The sequence below is a fragment of the Athene noctua genome, chromosome 2, assembly GCF_965140245.1.
Source record: "Athene noctua chromosome 2, bAthNoc1.hap1.1, whole genome shotgun sequence".
NCBI lineage: Eukaryota > Metazoa > Chordata > Aves > Strigiformes > Strigidae > Athene > Athene noctua.
In genome coordinates this window covers 165,204,403-165,227,100 of record NC_134038.1, presented here as the reverse complement: position 1 = coordinate 165,227,100, position 22,698 = coordinate 165,204,403, and the positions used below count along the sequence as shown (strand labels likewise).

The 22,698-nt window shown below is 42.0% G+C and overlaps 1 protein-coding gene across 9 annotated transcripts in view; it reads right to left on the bottom strand.

Annotated features, from left to right (window-relative positions):
- MAP4 (microtubule associated protein 4) overlaps positions 1–22,698 on the bottom strand; it is a 164,015-nt gene that overhangs the window by 120,209 nt on the left and 21,108 nt on the right. For 8 of the 9 annotated variants that reach the window (XM_074901019.1, XM_074901024.1, XM_074901027.1 and 5 more), the window contains exon 2: positions 13,113–13,166. The exons of the other annotated variant lie outside the window; for it this stretch is intronic. The gene's annotated coding sequence lies outside the window, so the exon portion shown is untranslated. The remainder of the gene's footprint in view (positions 1–13,112; positions 13,167–22,698) is intronic. 9 annotated transcript variants of the gene reach the window in all.

The window sequence follows — 22,698 nt, the reverse complement described above, 5'->3', positions numbered from 1 at the left end:
ATTTAAGACAATTTCTATTTTTTTCCTGCCTTTTCCTTCCTGACATTCATAGCTTGCAGAGCCTACACTTCATCAAATGATAAAGTCTAGAGATAACTGGGCAGAAATCCTGCACTAGCCAGAGGAAAGCTGTAAAATAACCTTGTCTCTCCACATCTCGTACTCGCTGTCAAAAGTCGTAATTAAAGTCAGCCTGCAAGCTGACAGTCCAAAATTACGCAGGTTTACTAAAGCTACATTTCAGTTTATAGTCACTCTTTTTAGATGTAAACATTCACTTACTTAAAATTATCTGTACATGATTTAATGAAAAGGAAACCATTTTTCTTTAAAGTAAAGAGACTTCACAAGAAGCTGCAAGGATCAAGAGAAGATCGTCCTGGGGAAGTAATGGCAACAAGGACAGTTCAAATCAATCTACTTGAGCTCTGAAGTATAGACAGATAAATTGTAACCTGAGGAAAACCAGCATGATTTGTCTTTCTGAAGAGGATGGTGCCCAGTCTGAGAAACAGAGTGACCAGAGATCAGCTTTGCATCTCCATTATGGCAGTTACATCTCCAAGGTCAGGCAAATCTGCAGGGTGCATTTGAGGTTCAAGTGACACAACCTGCACAACATCAGATAACAAAAAGCTCCCAAATGCAAGTCAAAATTTCACTGGAGCTGGCTAGAAGGAAGACTATTGTAACAGCTACTAAACACTGAAAGTCCTATACATATTTACAGCTGTAACAAACATGAGATTCCACGGTTGGCCCACCCTCTCCAGGGCAGAAGCCTTGCGATCCAAGATGGCATTTTTCAATGTCTTATGCCAGCAAGGATAGACCAGTGCATCACTCAACCTTTCCATCTTTGCACCTGCATCTACAATAGACTCTTCAAAAAGGAATTCAATCCTCTGTTCTGCTCATTTAAAATACAAGCTTTGCACCAACCAAGAGACGTTGCTTTTATAGTGAAGAAGTTGGGTCACTCTGACAGTTAACTTGGCTGTAATTTAGTATGGGAATTGATCTCAGCAGAGATTTCAACAACATAGAGGTCTCTGGTGATCCAGTCCATGAAAACACAGGCCAAAGCCTCTCAGCAGCCAACAGCTCTGCTGTATTACTAAGTGTCATTTGCTGCTTCCCACCTTGGTGTTTAATGCATCCCACTAAGCATTTGCTTCCAAACACAAAGAGCCGAGCCACCCACGAGCCAGGCTCCTGGCAAGAGATCAGCTGCAAGGGTAGGAACTCTCCTGTGCACTCCGTTGTGTTCAACTTCACCTTCACCCCTCCACAGAAGAAAGGCAATTCTGCCCGAGCAGAGCTGCCTGGAGAGAACTGACTGTGTTACTCCCAGTTGTTATGGAAGCCCTCTACACAAATTGATCCCTGTAGCCAGATCGGTTATTAGTGGAGGGAAGGAAAGAAAGAAAGAAATACCAGCACTTCAAGACTTCGAGGAGTCTCTATATTCTAGTGGCAGGTAACATTAATATGCCCCTTATTATCATTATTCTCAATTAAGTGAAAGCAGTTTAAAATAAAGCCCACGTTCTGCACTTACACAAAAGAAAAATAATTAGCTAGAGCTAGATCTCCATCAAAGATCAAGGCAGAAGGAATACCCAAATGAAAGAGCACCAGTAAGAAGCCTTGTTCACACATGTCTGAACATATACACAAACACACACGTACAGGTGCCTGTATATTCAGCGTTCTTCTATGACAGAACTGGGAGACTAAGGAGGCATCAATAAGAACACGACATGACTGACTTTAGCTGTCTTCATCTCTGATTTTAATAAAGAGGAGATCATTTCTCACTAGACAAGCATCTGTCAGGAATCTCCTGGGTCACCTCTTAGGATGGTGGTGTGAGAATAAAAGAAAGTCAGAGAGAAATCAAGCAATCACCTTCCATGTAACCAACACTATTGGTACAGTTACTTCGGACTAAGAGTTCAAGAGCTGCAGGCTGCTCAGAGAGGTTGTGGATTCTCCACTCTTGGAGATGTTCAAAACCAAACAGTACACGGTTCTGGGCAACTGCTCCAGGTGACCCTGCTTTAAGGAGAGGGCAGCTGGACTAAATGATCTCCAGAGGTCCCTGCCAACCTCAGCCATCCTGCGATTCTGATATTCTTAAGAAACTGTTCATATTTTTGAAAGGAATGATCAAACGCCTATGAACAAAACTAGACATGTCCTAAAGCATTTCCATTCTGCATCCTGAAGGCATGCCTTCAAACCAACCCAACCCTCCCAACCTCCTTGGCCACACAGACAGTTCTGGAAAGGATCCACTTCTGTTCCAGACTGAGAGGATTGTGGAGAGCACACAGCAGTACGGTTCTGCAGTAGATACAGAATTTCATTCGTGCAGTGGCTTTTGCTAAGAACAGAAACAAGTCAAGCCTATGTAAAAAAACCTGAGGAATAATTCCAGAATTTGGATCTCTGATACACAATAGCCAATCTTGCTCATTCAAGCTTTCAGGTAACTCTCTTGCTCTTAATTTAACAACTAAAATTACTTTGGGTGCTACAAACCTAGCTCTAGGAGTCCTAACTAGTCCTGCAACGGAAAGGCAGCCACCGATCCTGCTTACTAATATACAAAGGTCTTCCTCCTGCTGCTTCAAAAGACCCACAAGTTATTACTTGTCTGCAATTCCTTCAGTCTGCCTACAGTGCGAGGCCAAAAGTCAGTACAGTAGGAAAAGCCTGACTTGCAAAACCACGAAGACAACCAGAATTAATCTGGAAAGTCATCTCCAAAAGCAAGAATATTTCATGTATATACACAAGAAAGATGTTAAGTTCCTCACTCCTCCTTGCCGCCTTCCTGCATGGAAAGGTATATGAAAATGCAGCTTTAAAATAAAAGCAAATATTACTTAAAAAAGCTTCCACATGTCCACTGCTTGTAAGATTATCCAGGCTTTCGTTAGCACACTGCCACCAGAGTCACCATGACCAAGTGATGGGGCTGAAACAACAGCAGTCACATGGCTGCGAGCTGCTGACCCCAGCCAAGAGCTCCCTGCCCAGAGCACCCCACTTCCAACCCCACAACAAGGGCAGCCTCACAGAACAGGAGGAGGGAGAGGGCCATAGGCTTTTTGCTGCTCAATTTTAGTGTGGGTTGTTTTTTTTTTTTAATCTCTGGGCTGATATTTTTCTCCCTATAGTTATTTCCTAGTAAAGGATTAGGGTGTTGGGGGGAAAGAATGGAAGTGCACACCACCTCTCCATCAGGTGGGAGAAGCTGACATTACTACTTGCACAGGGCAAGTGTATTGCCATACGGCACCTTCCCATGAGCACCACAACAGGCAGACAGAGTATCAGCTGCAGCTACAAACACTTACTAATCAGAACTCTGAACACTCTAGATAAATAAATATGTGTATTAACCAACTCTAGTCTGGACTACTAGACTTCCTCCCTTAAGGATAAAACCCTCTCCTTTTGTGGGTGACATAGGATCATCTACACTAACTTGTAACGTTGATTTTTATGATAGTAAGGAAAGATGGCTGCATCACGTTTTATTTATGCATTCATGTATTCCTCTTTTGAGAACTTGTTTGCAAATTATTGCTTTGGGGAAGACATGAGAGGTCATGAAATAGGCCTGGTTATTGCTCTGAAAGTGTTCAGAGCTGCTGATGAACTTGAAACAGCTGGACTTACCTGTTGCTCTTCCAGCTCCCTAAGACAACATCATGGGACTCGAGGATAATCATGGTCAGAAGCATCACTTCTCTAGAACACAGCATTTACCTGGCACAGACTGGCCCTTGCTTCTGCCAAAGATCTCAGTATGAAGTCCAGTGTGCATGGACAGTTATATTGCACAGTGAGACTGGTTGTTAACTCAGATTTCAGAGTCTCAGTTGCAGCTTTCCATCAGTTACACTCTCTTCTGGCCTTAATTCAGGTTCTTCTCTGCTCAGGGTGAGGAGCTATGTTTTGCAGAACTTGTCTTTTCTACACAAGGAAGCAGCAATATGCAGTGGCTCCAGAAGGAGATGGAAGCTCTAGGCATGAAGCCTACAACACTCCTCATCAGTACACTTAACAGCTGAGCCAAGCCAAGACACCAACTACTTCTGCTATCTGGCTTTGAAGAGCCAAATTCTGCTCATGGAACTTGTAGAGACCGAAAACTCAGGACACCCAAGAGAGTAACTGTCACATCCCTGGGGATTACACTTAAATTGCTTTGAATTTGTCTAAAAGCCTGAAGAGAATTTTGCAGTTTCCCCACAGTACGTACCAGTGGAGAGGCAGCGCAGCTCCCGCTGACAGCAAGGGCCCCAAGCTGCCTAATAAACCCCTCTGACAGAAGATTTAGCACAGAGCTGCCCAATGCCACCCAAACTGAGAGTGAACAGTCATGAACTGCAGGTAAAGTTGTTCAGACTTCCCTCCCATCTAAATCACAGGTGAACCCTAGAGAAGGACAACAAATGGAAGGAAGCCCACCTGAACCAGTCCTGAGTGCTTGGAGACGCTTACTTGGAACCAAAAGTCTTTGAGCAAGTAAGGAAAAGGGCCTCACACGAGTCCAGCCATAACTGGACAAAAAGCAGAGCTGGGAGGCTGTAGGAGTGTCAGGCTGAGAAGAGGAAGAGCGATACAACTGCAAAGAATCACCCCAGCAGACCACTTCCAGCCCTGACTTCACTTCACTTGCACTCATTCCCAAAATAATACGTGGCATGTATTCATGCCTGCAAAGAGCATTTTACTATTGTTAATTATACTTAAATGTACCGAGATAAGAGAACACCAGTCTCCTGAATGATTCCTCCCCGTGGGCAAGTTCACTACCATGAACCACTCAGCAAGATGGAGTAAGACTGTCCAAGTTAGATCACTACATTATGAGTTGTATCATTTCCAAGCTGATTAAAAGTCACATTAATAAGCTTGCCTTAAGTTACAGCAGGATAGATACTCTGCCAGAGCAGCTTCACAGGGAGTACAAGAATAACTTTTCTATAAACCCCAGCAGGGATTAGGGACTCTAGAAGGTGGGGATTAATGGTCTTGGCTGGCCTTCAAAAAAGCCACATGGAAGATGAGTTCATAGATAATAACTGTGAGGGACCTTCAAGTGTCTAACTCCACACAGGCCTACAAGCATTGAAATAAGAGACCTAAAAAAGCCTTGTATGTCATCTTCAAAACCCAGAAACACTTATCTAAGGAAAATAAAGGAGTCTGCCCACCTTCTGCACAGACCTGTAAGTTTTAGCTCTAAAATGACCTATTCCTTAACTACTTTAAACAAAGAAACTCCCCAGAGTCCTGCTTGTTTGCTGGTTTTCAAGCTGTCTCGCAGAAGACAGGATTTTCTGTGCTGCTCAGGAGAGGCAGCACCAAATAAGGAGAGTTTCATTAATCATGGCGGGCAAAGAGTCTCCTGTTTTCACTTGGCAGAGGACAGAGGGAAAGACAGGCAAGGCGGGGGCAGGGTATGAAAACTCTGGCTGTTTGCAGAGCACTTTCTTTCTATGTTGCGTATTGACTGCTAAGCCACAAACCAAACAGGCAAGGCAAGCAGCTGTTCTGTCAGCTGCTTTCCTTTAATAGCACATGCATCAAAAAGGAAAGCAGCCTCTACCTCCCCAAGAGCAAAACCCGGAAAATAATGGCTTTCTGGTGTTTCCTAGAGTCCTTTCTCTCGGGAGGAAGAGAAGGATGGCACATTTCTGATATGTTAAATCAATAACTCTCATTTTGATTGGGTATTTTGTACCTCCTCATTCTTCCTCCTGCAAGATCATCTCACCACCACAGCCTGGAAAGGAAAACTACTGAGTGCACCGAAAGGGAGAAGTTTCACTACAAAAGTTCACCTCAGTCACAACTCATGTCAACTGCTCTAAATTCACCCTACTCCACATTTGTCTTGCATATGCTGCTCCCAGAATAATGGGTCTGGAGCCTACGTGAGAATTTCAGCTTTCATTTCTAAGGTGGTTTTCTTTTTTTTTTTTTCTTGCTTGTGAAGAAAACTCTACAGTGTGAACTACAAACCAGGAGATAAGAAAGACCTCAAGTCATGCTGTGAGAAAAGTGATTTTTCAGAGAGCCGGTCCAGCTTAATTACGGTTGTAATACTGCTGTGCAGGCCCTCCATACCTTCATGAACTCACAGCATTTTGCCTTACGCATATATACACATCCGAGAGGGTAGGAGGGAAAGTAAGACCATAGAGGGCAGATTCTGAAATTAAGTTAATCAAAAAAAGCTCTAACTGAAGAGGAAAATAAGCAGCCATAAAATAGCTTTGAATGTATTACATCCATATAATATCTTATACATATATCAAGAAGTTTATTATCACAAGCCTTGAAAATTCCGAATTAAAACTTTCTGTAGAACAGCCCAAACAGTTCAAGAGTGTGGAAACAGCCTGGCAGAAAGACTTACACTCAGCAACTCTGCTCCCTTATTTCACAGGGTTTCCACAAAGGATAAAACAAGTCATAAACAGCACTGGGAAGACCTTCACAAGCAGAGCTCCTGGAGGCCAGCTTTGTGGCTTCTCCTACTCAGATACACAATGTGGTGCCCACAAGAAAGGCTGGACGCCATGTAATGCAAGCAAACTGACTCTCTGGAGAGGTGCCCAAAGATCAACAGGTTAGCCAGTGTTACTCAAAAAGCAAGATAAAATTCAAGCAGGGAGCGTAAAACATCACAGGTTACAGAGAGCAGCAGATACAACCATGAAAACAGAAGCAGCTGGTTTGGCAACCAGGTATGCAGAGTCACTGCTTCCAGGAACTCAGTTTACATACAAGCTTTACTCCTTTACCTACACAGAATAATTCTGGTTATGTTAGTGACTATATTAGAGTAGCTAGTTTAATTAAAATAAGCACCTCTCTTGACAACATAATTATACAGCATGAGAACCTGTCGATCAGGACACAGAAGTGGTAGCTTCAAAATGAGAAAGTTGACTTAAGTAAACTATTTTCATCAGTAACAACTCATCACCAGCCTGATGTTTTAGAGCCAGACAAGTGGAAGAGCAAACCTGTCAATGTTTTTTCGAGTAGATTTGCAAAGTGCAAACAATACTTTAAACCTTTCCAATACTGGAATGTCAAAAAAACCCGGAAGAATGAAACAAACCACTCTTCTACACTAAGAAACAAGTTCTAGCTACTCACAAATTCTGCAAGATTTTAGCTACAGCAATAGTTTACGGACTCAGCAGTTGCTGTGGAGAATCATGTCCTGCCCTCAGGGTTTTGAGAGCTGACAGATGTGCCCCAAGAGGAACCTGGAAGTAGAACAGACACACTTGAACTAGCGGAGAGGTAGGGATCAGCCATTTGAAAACCACAACAAAACGTTATGGAAGCAAATATTTAAAAAAGAGAAGCAAATGCTCTGTTAGTGTCCAGCCAAGGTTTCAGAGCATCAACCAGAGAACTCTGCGACCATGTAGGCAAACTGGCTTAGAGCAAGCATTCACCAAGCACTAGCAGGTTTTCATTTGCCTCACATGTATTAGATTTCCAGGCCAGGGACAAAATTTAGTCCTTGTATTTCCATGCAGACCACTCAGGTGCTCGGTGCTCAGAAATTCATGGAGAAATGAAGTCCCTAGACACTTTTAGGGTGGGAGTAGAGTATACCTAGAGGATTCAGAGCTGTGGAGCCTGCTCCTTTGTACTCTGTTAACAGCAGCTTTGGGATATTCAAGTCTGTCTTTACACAGTGGTATGTTACTAGTACATGCTTAGGAAGGGCCTGGTTCTTTGAACCACCTTTTGCAATTCAATGCATGGATTTTGTTCATCTTGAAGCAACTTCACAATAGATATAATGAAGATTAAACACATTCCGTGTTACTAGGAATTACTTCTAAGTAGGGATATTTGTGCCTACACACAAGTGAGAAAAACAAAAGTCAGAAGTCCTTTTAAAACAAGGTAGAAGCAACGTTCAAAAATGCTGACCACCCTTGGGCACCTCTGCAAGCAGCACTGAAGTCTTTGGCAACAATAGTTCATCAAAGGATTTGCTAGAAGCCTGGGAAGTAAATATAGCCTGCCTGCGATCCAAGAGAAAGAGGCACTCCTATTTGGTAATGTAACAGCTTCAAAACGGAGAAAGGTAGAACAATAATTTTAGCTTCAGAATTGTATGTGAAGCAAGGAGAAATCCGGTGAGTCACCACAGAACTCTCAGAGGGGAGAACACGCATTTTCCTGAGGGACCACAGAATACAAGGCGCATTCAGGCACTCCATTACCAGCATTAACGCACCACAGGCCAGCAGAGCGGAGACCTTCTCCCTCAGCAAGGGAATTACTTGCAAAATAACATTATCTCAGCATCCATTACTGCTTGTGCCCGAACATAAGCCACATGCAGGCCCATCTGAGGCAACGTTATGAGACGCCTACACCAGTCCCAGTACCTCCCATGCTACCAAGGGGGATAAAATTAAAAATACAGGTAGAGAACTGCTCAGAAATGTGCTCAATAGCACATTAATAGGTATTTAAGCTGTAGGCTGAGGCCCAATATGAAACACTGATAGGCTAGAAGTTAAGCATCTATGTTAACATCTCTTTCATAAGGGTATTTATCAGATTCTGGAATTATAAAAACAGTACATTCTGAAAGCACCATGTCATCTTGGACTGACAAATTCAACAGCAAGGAAAGCTAAAGTTTATATGCTAGAACCTTCTGCTTCCTCTGGACTTTGAGCTTGCCCCTTTTACTCAGAGAGGGATGCCAGCCTTGCCCTTAAGCTGCTGCTGTTACTCCTTACCAGCACGCCATTTTAATTCTCTCAAAGCAGGGAAACACTCCTGCTCTCACGTGATGTTTATTCTTAGACAGGATCCCAGGGATTTTTATTTAGCTAAGTTCAGTCATGCAGTTGGCCAAGTGCCATAAAAGCATCACAGAACTCCTCAGTTCTGAAAAGGAAGCAACATTAGTGCAGTGTAGACATATTAATAGCACTAAAAGTGGCAGGTTATGCAAGAAAGACCTGGGTAATTGAAGATAAATTACTCTCCCCAGAAAGTTGTCACTGTGACACAAAGTTCATTAATGACTTTGTAAGAAAAGCACATGATAGCCGTAGTCTGAGACCAATTTAACTGCTTACACCCGTGAAACAGCTGAACCCAATTCCTCCTGAGCTAGTCAAAAGAACAAATTTGACCATTTGAGCCTTTCCGTTTTCTCGAGCTGGTTTTAATGACAAAATGCCTGCCTGCCTAAGAAAGCAACCAACATGGGCTACTAGTGTCCCAACTAGAACAGGTAGAACCATATTTAGGAAACAACTCTCAAAAATAACTGCAAACTTCAGTCTGGGAGACATACACTGAAGTCACTGCTCCAGTTTTTTTGTTTTTCTTCTAAGAAACATGCTCAAACTTTGCAAGCAGATGAACGCAGGCTTAGTTCAACTAGAATGGTGCCCATGTGGCTCATCTGGTTTAGGTAAAGTGGAGAAAAACAAGATGTCCTGCGAGCCAATGCACAGGAAAATGCTGAAAGGAGCTACAAGAAGAGGCCTTCTGCTGCTACTCAGTCCCAAGGAACGTATGTGAGAGTCATCGTTTCTCTACACTCATACCCTTTGGTTTTTGAAACCCAATGGGGTGGCAACAGGGGGAAGAACACTCATTTCTGAAATTAATTAATGCAGAAGAATAGTTTCCACCATCCAAAATGTATGCAGGAAGCCAGCAGAGAAGGAAGGGAGTAGCTACTGCAGTTCAACCACTATTGTATTTATATTTCCGTACTCTTGATAACAAATACATTCAACGATGGCTGAAAAACAAGGCATTGGTTAGAAAACAAAAGCTAAGCTTTCATGAAAGAAAGAGCAATAAAAAAAAAATGTCAGGTCTCCCCACAGTGTTATCAGGTAGGGTCTATTAGTTTCTTTAGAGAATTATTCTCTTCCTTATTGCAGGTATGACTGCAGTATCCAGTAACACGGTATTGTGCCCTTTGACACAGGCAGTTTACCTTTTAACAAGAGAAAGATAAGGGACCAAATACATAATTGTTCAGTGTAGTACTGAAAAAAAACTCTTTTTAAAAAAAAAAAAATTAAAATAAAGCGTTCTGCCCACACCATCTTAAGGAAGTAAAACCATATGTGGTAAAGTGACATAGAATCCTAGAATGGTTTGGGTTGGAAGGGACCTTAAAGATCATCCAGTTCCTGCTCAAGCAGGTCCATATCCTTCTGATGTCAGGGGCCCCAGACCTGGACACAGCACTCCAGGTGGGGACAGGCTAGCATTGCCTTCTTCCCAAGGGTTCTCTCTTACTTTGAGGGCCAAATCTTCTCGCTTCTGCTGTCGTCATTCTCAGCCTAGAAGGTGAGCATACACTTCCTCAAGCCCCTTTTAAAGCTGTGAGTGATAATGCATCAGCCCCTCCTCCAGCAGACAGCAGAATCCTCTGAGGACAAGCAATCACATGTGACTTGCTAAAGCACAGAGGCAAAGGAAGTTTGTTCTTATCTGCTTGCCTTACCTGAGGAGAATTCTCTGGAGACAGAGCTGGGCTGCAGGAGGGGAGCAGGGAGTAACACAGCAAGTAGCAGCCACTTGCTCCTACCACAATTATGTCAGCAACAGCAGCCCCAATCTAGTTCACTTTTCATCAATAAAATTGATCCTAAAGATGTGGGTTTGTGCATGTTTCTTCCCAGTTATAGCAGTTACACACAAACAAAAATTAATCCAGCAGGTAATGTTTTTAGAAGTCCTTACTCTCCACCTATACACACATAACCAATGCAATAACCAAATGAAGTTCTAGGTGCCACGAGTCACAGTCAGTATTTTAGTTTAAGAAAAGATCCCCAAACATGTAACCATACTTGGTTAAAAAACCTCACAGCAGAATAAGCAGAAAGAACCCATTTATTTCTGAGACACAGTCTGGAGATGAACTGGCTATTGTTTTGTAAAGAACCCAAGATACTCCTCGATCGGGTGATCCAACAAGAAGCAACCAGCCAGTGTCAGACTCACAAACTCTTCCTCCTTCCTGCCTGCTCTCCTGGGCTTCTCCAAAGGATGTTGGGGAGGAAGTTGCCTTTATTCATCTAGGCCGTCAATGAGCGTGGATTAAATGTTCCCGGATAAATTACTTCAGGAAGCATTTTTAGCTGCTGAATACAGTCTGTGGGAAACACCTGTTTGGTTTCCATGTCCTGAAACTACGGAACAACAAATGTGGAGAGGTACAGCTACATGTATCCCTGGGACTCTTGGGGACAGCTTACATTGTAACGTTCTTTTTTGTACAATGGGGAAAAGAAAAGAGGAAAATTGTAACACAGCAAACTCATCCCCTTAGACAACTTGGGAGTTAACAACACGACCAAGTAGAGAAGTCTGAAATCCATCCCAGACATCCAAGCATTCTGGAAGCCACTAAGACCACATTGGTCAAAGCTAAATGAGGTGGAAAGGGAGGAATAAAGAAGTTCAAGACCAGAATGTGTCCAAAAGGTGCTTACACTCCTATGTCATCTTCTCTATTCAGCTGCACACAGTGCTCACTCCCTGCAGGAGGGGGTGACAGTCCACCTCCCACAATCTCTTCAGCTCCATCGAGGCCACAGTGAAAAACACGCATGGCATCTGAGCACCTCCCCTCCCTCCATCCCACCCAGGCGGAGATAAGCCATCACTTGGCTTTTATTCCAACTGCTTTTAGAAAATTACTTAAAATGGCTTGGCAGGCAGCCACAGTACAAACAAGTGGTGGTGGTGGTGCTGGCCCTAACTGAGCCTGGTTCCAGTCACATCGTCACTGGATACACAAAAGCATCAGCCCGACTGAAAAGACAGGACTTTAGCTCTGTGCCTGCCATATGCGGAGACTAAATAAGGCATTTTAGGAACTATTTTATCCCATCCCCATAACAAAGTCTTAGGAGACATGCAAGGCTAGTGTCACTACAAGACAGTTTTAGTAAATCATAGTCCATACAGTTGGCAATGTTAAAACAAGCTGTAATTGAACTGCATCCATTTGACTCCTCTGCATTCTTTACAGCCAAGTATCACGGGATGGTACAGGCAGACTGACATCATGAACAGCTTAGTCATTTTTGTACAAGCCCTTGCCCTGTGTTACACTGGTTTACATTCTAGACTACCTTAAGGTTAAGGCAGAAGAAAGTATTAATTAGCGGAATAAACAGGCTGATAACTGCTCCCAGGACTTGAAGAAACAGTCAGCATTTCAGAACAATCACTGTCATGCTAACCAAATTGCAACGCAGAAGACACCTGGGTCCGTCAGTCCATACAATTATGAAGAAATGGCAATTCCTTCACTAAAACATGTTATGTGAGCACCTGCACCTCAAATATCCTCAGACTGTAGACCTGAGGATAGACTCCAGTGAAAATGTACCTTTAGGGTGCCTTCCACAAAGACAGGCTAGGACAAGAAACTTGGATGATCCACTGCTCCAAATTCCTAACGAATCAGGTTAGTTTTTTCTTAGCCTAATTTGTCCATTTTAGCCTTCTGTAGTCCTCTTACTCTGATAAAGATTTGAGTGACCAAGTTAAACAAGATGTCTGCCCTTCGCAGCAGAAAAAACAAGAAAAGACCACCCAACTGGCCAGCAAGGACATCCCTCACGTCACACGCCAGTCATGCTGTCTTGAAGAGAAGCAGGGGAATGTTAGAAGCTTTAATAAATACCCCAGAGGAAGGATGCAAAAAGAGTAGTAAATGGAGCGTTTAACAGAAAGGAATGGAAAGGTACGTGCATTTAAGATATGTTTATTCTGCAGAAGTTCCAGCCGCAGATCTCTCCGTATAATGCCTTTTAAAGACACACAGACTCTCCCAGAGCCCATTTAACACTCCACTTGTCATAGCCAGGGGTGCCTGCTCTGCCAAGCTTTGTTACTGAACTTCTGTGGGAGATTTTGACGTTTCGGAACTCTAGATAATAGCCGTATTTCCCAGAACAAATCAAAGTTTTAGTGTGTGCACACAGCTGTATGAAACTTTGCTTTTAAGTCAAGATTTGGTGGTGTGTCATTAGAGAAGTAGTTCATACCTCAAAAGCAGGTGTTCCCTTTAGCAGGTCCTTCAGCCCTCAGAAACTGCTTATCTGCAAAACACAATGCACACACAATTGAGACTTACAGAGTACTTGGATGTAAGCTTATTAGGGATGGCTAGGAGATGATTTATACTACTCAAAATGAATGAAATCTTGAGAAATTTTCCTACCATCCCACCACAGTCATCCAGGCAGCTTTCCTTAATGTTCCCTCTTCAACAGGAATACTATCTAGCTATTGCTATTTCACATCAACACTTGAGCAAGCTACTAAGGATGTACCAGGAAAATTGTAAGCAACTTCTTCATCATGCATCTTAATAGCTTTTTACAAACACACTGCTGAAGCTGAAATAATCCAGGTTGATTAGGACACCCCTCTTAAAAGCTCCCCAAGCCACTGTTAGGCATACACCTGCACAGCCACCATGACACCCAGGCTGGATTCACAAGCTGGTTTTCATCTGGCTGGAGGTGAACAAAGCCGAAGAGGCACCAAAACATCTGGGGCCTGATTTATCAGTTATGATTCTGCAGGGCCACTGTGCAAGGCACTCACATGGCAGAACTGTCCCATTTTAGCCCAAGACAAGCGAGAAAGCAAAGTCGAAGCTCTTCTCATTCAATAAAGCCACACCATGTCATTTTTTTATACTTCCAGACTTCAGAACACACTCCCTTGCAAAGTATTTAATACATTCACAAGGCAGAACCTACAGGTATTACTAGACATGCCACTCAACTAGAAAAGCATATCTTGTATTCTTTTAAGGATTACATTAATGATACTGGGATTAATATTTTAAGGGGAATCAGGGTGGGTTTTTTTAAGAAAAAGGAAGAAATCAGGAGCTGTTTTTCAGTTGCACACAGCAGGCTATTTTCCATGTGTTTTCCATTATTTCAGTGAAACTATAACAGTGAACCATCTCCTCATCTACCAGGTGTTGTGTCCCAAATTCTTTTATACTGTATTTTGCACTTCATTCATTAATGTTTCTTTATTGTAGAACAAGCATATCTACAGATAAAAAATTCTAAATACTCCTCCTTACACTCTCTCTGCAGTGCTCCACAGAGTCAATTAAGTATTTCAATCCACATGGAGAAACATCCAACTTGTTCTTCACCTCAGTGAGTAATCAAGCCAGTCTCACAACAAATATCATCTCAGTACCTGCTTATTAATGCAAAATCCTATAGAAACACTAATGCTTGCTCCTCTCCCTATAGATGCCCATTTCACATCACATGGAAGTAAAATGCCAGAGCTTTCAGTTAAATGAGAAGCCAGCCCAGTGAAAAGAGTACCATTTCAGCTTGACTAAGTGGTAAAGCACTCAGGAGTGAGAAAAATCTTCTGAAAGTCTTGTTCCCTTCAGAAGGGATGGGAAGGAGAGTTACTGAGTTAATGAAGGAATGGAGAAATATCCTGTGCATGATTCAGATACATGAGTATTAAGGATGAGCTCTTGCTCATGTGACAACACTAATGCTCCCCTCTAACAGAAGGAAACTGCTAATACACATCACAAACCCACATTTGCTGTTTCCACATTATTCGCAGTTTAGCCACCCTGTGATAAACTGGGGCATTAGGGTAACTTCTCCCCAGGTACTTCCAACTGCTGGAACACCCAGACCACATCCAAAGGCATCAAGCCCTAAAAGCACAGCCCGATGGTCTACTCCACTGAAGTTCATCCCTCACAAGGTTATTACACTCTCACACAACATATTCCAATCTCTCTGCATTGAAAACACTAACCTTCATCTTATTTGTTAAGGAAAAGAGAAGCAAAAATCCCCACAGCGCTATCTTTTATGGCAGAACATTAAAGAAAATGAGAAGTACTAGCTCCTTTTTTAGTGCTGGGCATTGCTACTCCATCTCAAACTGGGTAGCACTGTGTCAATCACAGTTCTGGTAATGGTGAAGTAAAAATCTACCACAGCTGCTCAGTCTGGGCAAAACCACTTCTTCCTTCAGTAAACCTGCATCTCTAGTTGCTCTTTAAATAAACCCTGAAGGAGAGACTTCCCATACTACCAAGGTGGCCTTAACTACCCACAGTTGAAAAGATGGCTTTTTTTCCTTAAGTATGAGATGTTCTTGACTGACAAGCAGAAATGATAAGTGATCTGTCTTTCTTACCTCAGATTGACAGATCTGCTAAAATTGCAGGTGTGGCTGCAAAGATTGTTTTTATGTGCTAGATCTTACAGTGGTCTAAGACAGACTTCACTTTGCCCCCTCATACAATAAATTGAGGAAGACTGTGACCACTTACAGAAGTGGTGGTGAACAACAGGAAAAAAAGTCATCTATCACCTGGCCAGCAAATACTGACTCATGTGTTCCATTATTAGCCATAATTGTTTTCCAGTTCAGAGAAATATTCCTGAGAAATATTTTAATGTTAAGAGATATCTGTCTATCCACTGCAACTGTGATTCCAAGTTTGCAACTTTATTTCTCCCCAACACAATTTTTATGCAAGTGACACTGAAAAGCAACACAGAGGAAAAGCAGTCTATTATTTCATTTACATCCCACACTACACCCACTCTTCAATTTTTATCTTGCCTACACTATCAGAAAACAGGTAATGCCTGGTATGCATGCTGTCCCATCATGTTTGCTATCCCTATAATATCCAGTTTCACATCCTGCACCAGTCGTTCTTGTTCCTCAGCTCTTCTGGTTCCCAAGCTCCTCGCACTTTTACTACTAAATGTTTCGATGACTTCTCCAACTTCATCCAGTTTTCTACACAGGTTTTTTCCCCCCACCAAGCAATTTGCCCCCATTCCATTAATACACTCATCTACTTTCTGCTTACTACCAGTGTCTTCCCTTCTGTTTCTTTCTCACCTGAGAGTTCACCAAATCCACCCCATCTATAATACAACAGTTATTCTGAGGAGTCCCAAAAGCATATACGTATTTCAGGGCAAACATTAACAATTCATTTCTGCTTTTCATAATTTTGAAGGTTCTCACTATAAGTAGCAGCTACCTGCCTCTACCAGCTTCCAGTTGCAGCCCTTTTGAAGATGGAGTAAACTACCACCTCTCCTTGGCCCATGAGAAAAGCATACAGCTTAGCTTGGTGAGCCACCCAAAAAGGATGCAAGACAGAAGCACGGAAGTGATTCCCCTCCATCCATCTCACAAAATTATCATGATTAGACAGTCTCTAGTTCCCATAATTTAGCACTTTCTGTACGAACAATGCTTGTCTCAATTTGCATTTATGTTGCTGCACTGCCAAAGAAAGAGATAGTAGAGCAAAGCTCCAGTTACATTCAGGATTATTACTCTTACCCAGCTAAATGGAACGTACTTCAGAGCAATTAAGTTTATAACAGGAAGAACGTGCCACTTGTAACAGATGCCCTTGCAGGCTCCCTCAATTTCTCTGAACAGTGTTTTTCTCTCTTTTCTCATCTGCAATTTGTAAGACTGTTTCCCATATCCTGGGAGAGAAAGCCACTCCACCCTTCAGTTTCCTGTTGTGTCTCATCCTTCACACTTTGTTTCCAAATCTCTAGATAAACAGCTGCCTTTAAATAGCTCCCCATCTTAAATATGCAGGGTACACGAAGATCACTTGATACAAAAGCTACAAGGGGCAGCACACACTGCAGCTACAGAATTCCACATGCAAAGCAGTATCACATTGTCAAATACCATGAGTTTGAAAGCAAAGTCTTCTAAACCCCAAGCTATATATACACATGGTGGCCATGAAACCTGGAGATTAGGGCATCTCAGATTGTCATCCCAGCCCTTTCCTAGAAGAATAATGATAGCAGCAAATTACCAACAACTTAACATGAGGAAAACTGCCTTCATAGCCACACACCCCTACATTGTCTCTTTGCCTGTACCTGAACTCACCAAGATCTTAAACCAAGAGTTTATGCAAGAACATACGATGGACTTCTTTTCTTCATGGATATCATTGCCAAATATTTAATGCATTTTTGTTAAGCATCAAATTCCTCTTCCCAGATTTGCATGAGGCATCGCAGATAAAGCTGACGGCATTTGAAAGAGACTGCTTTTAAACTTGATTCCAGGCTTTTGAGTAGAGCTTCTCCCAAATGAGAGGAGGAAAACGCTGAAGTTAGAATAATAACTTAAAGAGTCTTCAAAACACAAGATGTAGTTCCACTGAACTCTACGAGTGAATAATCTAGGAAAACATTCATGAACAAGTCAGACATTCACGGTAGTCTCACAACTCTTACTACTTGTAGAAAGAGACCGTACTTCCCAGTTGCAGGTAGCACATGAAAGAATAAAGTTCTTCAAGTGTAAAGCAAGCAGATAGTCTTCAGCAGTATCGACATATAATCCTTATTAAAGAGGATAGGCTTTAAAAAAATAGTCTTCTATAGCAATTCAGGTTGACAAAGTTAAAACAGTGAGGTTCATACAATCAGACAGTAAATAAGCAGCTGCGCAAGTGTAGCTGGTTTTATAGCACCATAGATTTTCATACGTCAAGAGCAATTTGAATAAAGAAACAACATGCAATGACTCTAGAAAGATGGAACACTGACACACGGATTGCCAAATCACCACTACCAAAGACCAACCAAGGACCTTCCAGAATGATCCCAAAAGGCTGGACAGTGCAAAGAAGTGCTAATTAAGAGGTAAGCTCCAGCAGCCAGCGGCCTTTCGTTAGTTAGTGTACAACCAAAGAGCATGGGGAGAGTGGGAGTGAGTAGTCAAGTGGAGTATACATGACAATAAGCTGAAAACACCCAGAGAAGGCCAAGATGAAATGCTTTGACAGGAGTGATCTTTGAATCTTCCTATAGATTTTTCAGATGTGTCTAAACAAAAAAAACAAACAAACAAACAAACAAAAAAAACCCTTAACACATGAACACCCAGATCCACAAAGAAAAAAAAAAATAAAAAAATAAAATAAAGCAAAGCACAACCAAGGCAGAAAACACCCTTGGTGAAAAACAACAAAGCACATTCTTTTTTCATTGAGCTTATACTGAAAAAGAAAGTGATTTAAGTAAGACCAAAGTATCTCTTTTCACAGTAGAACTCTGCTGCTCACAGGACTAAATTAGCTGTCTCCGTTGCATTCCCAACAGCACCTCTAGCTTCCTGTGCTGATGAGTAGTTTTGGTGAAAGCAAGTCTAATTTGGATTCACAGCACACAAATTTAAGGAGAATAAGTGATTTCTGACCAGTTCCTTCCATGAACACTGACGCATAAGAAAAACTGTCTTTCACATTCAAGTTTAATCCTCTTCTGAAATATTTATTTTTGGAACAATTCATTGAACAGTAAGCCTTCAGTCTAGCCAAATTACGTCTAAAAATAAAGGTATTAAGAATTCAGGAATTCTTGCTACTGTTATATCAAGTCGATACAGATCCACTGCGACTCCTGTCATATGCTTTATTTGTCAAAGCACATGTCCGCGCCCACACTTGGCCAGCGTTTTCCAACAACCTGCCATCTTTTTGGATAGTATAGACCAGAGACAGGCATTTTTAATGATCTGAGATGTTACCGAGATTCATGAAGTAAAGATTCGGTTGCATGCACGTTGGAAAAAGGAGCAGTGAGAACCTGAGTCAAGTCTTGAACTATGACTGAAATAGAAACACACTTCAGTTAAGCTGTATGCAACTGAAGCTCCTCCAGTGGCCATTTTGCCTCAACTGGGGCTGAGCACTAATGAATGCTTGACGAGGACAAAGAGAAAACGAAGCTTTCATTATTCAAATTTCACTTGTCCTCTAATGAAAGGCTGCTAAACTGATTGCACTGCCTGCAATCAGGAAGGAGCACAAAGGCTACCCCCTCACTAGGAAGTTCATCATCACAGCTGATTTAAATGTGCCCCAGGACCTCGGTGACTGGGAAAATGCTGCATCCACACTTGTAAAGTCTCACTCTCTCAGCCAGGGTGGCTACATGCAAACAGCTCTTGAGAATGGTCCTGGTCCAGGCTAGCTCTTGAGTAGCATCCATCAGTGTCTGGGAGAGTCCTTTTGCCCTAGGCCAAAGATTTGCAACAGGAAATATTCTGAAAACAAACAGGGCAGACGCTGTATTTCAGCACTACCATAAATCACCAAGCATCCTGTAATTCAGCACAGGTATAGCCGGAGACAACAGAAGCTTTTACTTAGTAAGTTGTTTAGATATTCACATCATCCCAGCTTTCTGGAAACTCCAGTAGTCCAGCTCATCCTCATCCACCACTACAAAAGAGGACATACCAAGAAAGTCTCCCCAGCCCACTGCTGGAAGAAAGAGGGTTGTTTGCAAGGTTTTATCTCTCAATGCCTTTTTTAAAAAATTCTCATTTTTGCTAGTCTTTAAAAAGTCTTTCATAAAGTCTCTCTGCTCTAGATTGTTTCTTTTACGCAAACCAAATGCTGGGCACATCTGGTTTACACTGGTTATTCCTTAGTAGGTTAGCAGGGACAACCAGCAACAATCCATATATTCTCCTCTGTAGTTTTTCCTCCATCCCTTACCAGTGTAAGCCAGCCATCCACAACTTGCGCTAAAATAGAGAGCTATTCCCAACCCAACTCCATCCTGACTCACACCGATCCAATTCTTATACTTTTTAAAAAAGGTTGTTTAACACAGTTGGAAGTGGGAGGTGATTATAAGTTTTCACCAGTGTCTAACCTTCGACTGCCACCTTTTTAACCTGAAATACTGCTGAGCTGACTGGCTGCCTAGATCCTTGCTCTCTCATTCTCTACACAGTGACATATGTTGCTCCATTAACTGTATTTCTCAACTGTGGAAACTCTTGCTCTCACTATGCAAAGGAACTTCTTTGAGCTCAGTCCTATTCAAGCCATAATTGCATTTCATTTTGCCCCATGGAGGCAGCCAGCTGCCATTTCCAGACACCAGTGAAGGAGGATAAGGAAGAAGCATAAGACTTCTACTTGCAAGTCATAAAAGGTTTATCAGTAGCCAAGTTGTGACAGGCTGTTCAACACATAAAACAAAAAGCATCCTTCTCTTAACCACTTCATCCACACTATGCCCTTCTGGAGTAGCAGTAGTGTAGAAAATACTGCTGCTTTCCCACATCCTAAATCTATCAAGTCTTGAGATGGTTCAGCAAGGCTGTTTGCTTCCTTGCTGCTTTCACAGGTGGCAAACTCTCACAACGCAGATCCAAGAGTCAACGGCAGAGTCAGTGATGCTCTACACATTTAAAAATACAACGTGAATATATATCACATATACCCAGCTGCTGGTGCACCCCTGAACAGAGAACACCATAATCTCATTTGGCCCACAAAATGTTGACTTTCCTCAACTTTGGAAAAAGAAAACCAAGAAGGAAGTTGCAGGTGCCAACAGCAATTTCACAAAATTAGACCAAATTAAAGAATGTTATCTGCAGTGTCAGCTAACGTAGCAGCATGGGCAAACGAGAGAGAAGTTTGGATTTCTCATTTCTTTGGGACCTTGAGGACTGCCACGGTGATGACAAGGTACTATGGCAACAGCTTTAACGCAGAACAACTACTGAAGGAGAATTCTGAACCATCTCTGGCATTTTACTGTTGCAAGAAAGAATGAAAATTCACAAGACTTAAACCTACTTATGTTTTCAAGGTTGACGCCAGCCAACTTTCATCATTTACGTGCCAGAGTTGCCCATTAATATCTCCCCACTTGCACGCAAGTCTCCTGCAGAGGTCATAATCCTCCTCTGCTATCACGGCCCCTCCAGGAGCAAGCGCAGTATGAAGAGGATTACACCGCTGGGACGTATGGACTGCAGCGATGATCAGGGATACTGTTAATTGACTTCACTGAGCACTTAAGTGCTTGACACATCTTAAAAAACCACCTCGCAAGCCACTACAATTTTTACGTTAAAGGATCCACACAGAGAACAGTGGGTGCTCTTTAAGTTGGAGTTTACTTGGTGCTTGTGAATGGGTCATCTTACAGGGACTCAAGGACTCAAACGTGGCAGTACTATTGACCTGTGCTTCTTCACCCTGACTTGCAGCTGCCCCGGTCTTGACCTTTAAAACAGAGATTTAGGATTTATTTAATCCTTGGATTTTCAGTTTGGAAACTTATTTATGACAGCAGATTTTACATGGAATGCTTCGATTAAAAAAAACAAAACAAAACACAACAACCACCCATCAAGGACCAAAATTAATCAGAATACATGCTGGCAACCTGACCAGTGCCCTGGGACAAAAACTGAATGTTATCATGTTATTTAGTTTAAAAAAAAATAATAAAAAAAATCTCCATGCAGAAGGTCATTTTTACAGATCAAATTCTCATGCCCAGATGCGCTCTAAATAAACACCAGTATCTGAGCAAATCAGTTTGACAGGTTTAATAATCTGTGTATTTTAGGTGAAATATTTAAGACATTTAGGAACACTTAAGAGGAACTGAACTAGGTATTAACCACGTCCTTAAAAAAAAAAAAAAAAAAAAATCAGTCACACCATGACTTCAGAGAGTGAGCAAGACTAAGATGAATCCACTCCATAACAAATTCAGTATCTTCTTTGTTTACAGTGTTATATTTTATGAAGTAGTTGCTTTTTATAGACACAATTCTGTAAGAGTTCTGAATTAAGGCTGTACATCTCCATAACAAGCTACAGGGCAGAGCTTCCATCACGGCTCTATAATCTATTTACTGTCCTCAGCACACTTTCAGACACAACAGGCAGCAACATTTTCAAGAGACAGAGATGCTTGTCCCTTGCATATAATAGGGCATCAAAAGAGATTTCTCTGCTTTCTCAAGGGGCAAAATGGCAGCAAGGAAAAGGAGTAAGGGTGGGGGAACCAGGGGAATAAATAAAACAAAACACACATGTAACACCAGTACTTAAGTGCTAGAAATCAATGTGCTTTTATGCTTGCTTTTTGTGGAATCTGCTACTGAAGGCAGATGCTGATTTCCAGGAAATTCTATCTTCCTTCACTCAGTATCTATTACCTTTGCACACATGAGCTTCACAGGTTGGTTTCCAGCACCTTGTGTCTCCGTTACCAGAAACTGGAGACGCAGTTGAGCAGAATGGCTCTAAAGGCTAGGAACAGCAGGACTGGTGTCAGAACAGCCAGATAAGACCTTATTAGAAACACCTAACACTCCTCATTAGTCACAGGTGAACAAAAGCATCCCAAGGGCAAGTCACATGCACACTATTTCTTAGAACAGATGAAAGAAGGAAAACAACACTTCCTCCATGTGCAAAAAGCTCCTGTATTAAAAAGGGTAGATGGAAATGATAATTCCTCTTGTCTCCAGCATTTAAATCTGGTCCATGCCAAAATTCAATAGTTACAGACTACAAACACAACGGAACTTGATTTTGCTTTTATGTTTTCTGTATCAATTTCAGGACTGTTATTTAGCTGATGATGTATCATCATCAGCTCTTGTTAGACAGAGGGAATGCAACTTTTTATTTTTTTAATGATGCCAGACAGCAATGCAACTAGTGCACCAAGGATAAAAAAAAAAACCAAACAAAACAAACAACAACACAGTAATCTTGATTTTCCA